The following is a 2,247-nucleotide window of genomic DNA, read 5'->3' as shown; positions in this document are numbered from 1 at the left end:
ATGACAAAAGATCTTCTAGTCGAGAGCGAAACTGTTACAATTGTGGAAGACCCGGACACTATTCCAATGAGTGTACGGCTCCCTACAAGAGAAGAGAAGATTCTCCAAAAAGAAGAAGCAAAGGATCACCACCAAGAGAGAGAAGGAGTAGAGATGATCGTTATGAACGAAGATACTCACGGAGAAGCAAGGATTCGGAAAGGAAGGAAAAATCATCAAGGAGCTACACAAGACGAAGACATCAAGCTCATGTTGGTGAATGGGTATCCGGCTCCGACTCCGACAGCCACTCCGAGAGAAGTTATCACTCTGACTCTGAAGATACTCAAGATGAAGGTGTTGCCGGTCTAGCACTTGTGTCAACCAACTCCTACGACATATTTGACTCACCAAATGAAGGAATTGGAAGATGCTTCATGGCCAAAGGTCCTAAGGTAACACACCCCGAATATGTTGATTTCAATAGTGATGAAGATGACTGGTTAGGTGATGAATTGCTTGGTGACAACTCTAGTGATGAATACTATGATAAGAGGCCAATTAATCATGCTAATCAAGATAAAAAGAATGACAATGATAAGGAGAAGATTGAGGCTCTAACTAAAGAACTAAAAACTCTTAAGTTAGCTCATGACACTATCTTCGAAGATCATCGAGAACTTTTAAGGGCTCATGAGAAGCTACGCTTTGAAAAGCTCAATCTTGAGCAAGAGCATGAGTTCTTAAAGGCAATCAATGATGATCTCCGCAAGAAAAGTTCTTATTACATTGCCAAGCGTTTACTCTTATCCACTTACATGCCTCAAGTCAAGTCTAGTAACAAGAAAGGTTCTTCCTCTAGTAGTAACAATGATCATGCTAAATCCAATATTGTTGCTTCTAGTAGTTCTCTTGATTCCACTAATGATTCTCTTAGCCAAGTTACACTTGAGCAAGAAAATAGCTTATTGAAGGGAATTATAGAGAAAGGAGTGTATAAGAGCCTTGTCGGGAGTAAGCAATTCGAGGAAATTGTGCGCAAGCAAGGAATGCACCGGAAGAATCAAGTTGTTGGTTTTGAACGAAAGTTCAATGCCAATGGAGTTGAATGGGAAGAAGATCAATACCCCAAGACAAAGTTTGTCCCTCAAGAAGAGAAGTATACTTCTCTCAAGGGGACACAAGCTCAAGATGATCTTCCACCACAAGACTACGAGCAAAAAGGCAAGGACAAGCTTCAAGAGGAAATTGATGCATTTGAAGAAGCTCCTAAGACCTTAGTCAAGTGGATTCCTAAGACTACTTCAAGTTCCACTTCATCAAGTACGACTACAACTCCAAGGATTCCCATCAAGATGATGTGGATCCAAAAGAAGAAGAACTAGAGAGTTCTTGAGGGTGACTCCGCCAACATACTTCACTCTTATCATTTTGGCAAGAACAAGTGCAATCAACTTCCACATCTTGCACTAGTTCAAGGAGTCACAAACCCTCTTGTTGGTAAGACAAGGGACAAGGTAACCCAAAAGTTTTCATGGACATCATCTTTTGTGTGCATCACTCTATGTCTATGGATATCCTTGTTTGTTCCTTGTGGGACTAACCCATGTAGGTATTGAAAGTGCAATTCACTCAAATAGATAGCTCCACGAGATCTACATCAACATTGAGCATCCACATCTTCAATATCTACATGAAGTCATCATCGACAAAACCCAAGGTTAGTTCATCCCTCTTAGGGGGGATATCACATCTAGGGGGAGCTTTACTCTAAGACTTGAGCTAAAGCAACTCTAAAGATGTGAACAAAACAATGCTTTATGTAAAAGTGGTAACCCCACTTGAGCTTAAACGATGAGTATGACCTACGATCAAGTGTTCTCACTTGACTCCTAAGTCAATATACTCATATATAGATGACCTAGTCATCGCAAATTGCTTGATAGATGCTAGAATTGGTTGTGCATGCTTTGCCACATATTTCATTTGCCATCTTATTGTGTGAGCATGCTGAGTGCATATTTTACTCATTCTAGGACATCCACTTGTTGCTTTGATTGTTCGGTTTTATTTCTTTTTGCCAAGAGGATGGACAAGAATGCCTAAGAACCTCCTCTAGCTATCTATGCTTTTCTCGTCTCAAACTCTATTCATGCTGCATCACAAAATTTGATCAAGTCAGATTCGAACCACTCTGTGTGAGGAGCGCTCGGAGTCCCCGATTCGTCATAGACTTAAACTTCCAAAACCTCTTTATGAATCTCGGTC

This window comes from Triticum urartu, chromosome 5A, assembly GCF_056163025.1.
Source record: "Triticum urartu cultivar PI428250 chromosome 5A, HENAU_Tu73, whole genome shotgun sequence".
Taxonomy (NCBI): domain Eukaryota; kingdom Viridiplantae; phylum Streptophyta; class Magnoliopsida; order Poales; family Poaceae; genus Triticum; species Triticum urartu.
This window is presented reverse-complemented; position numbering follows the sequence as displayed.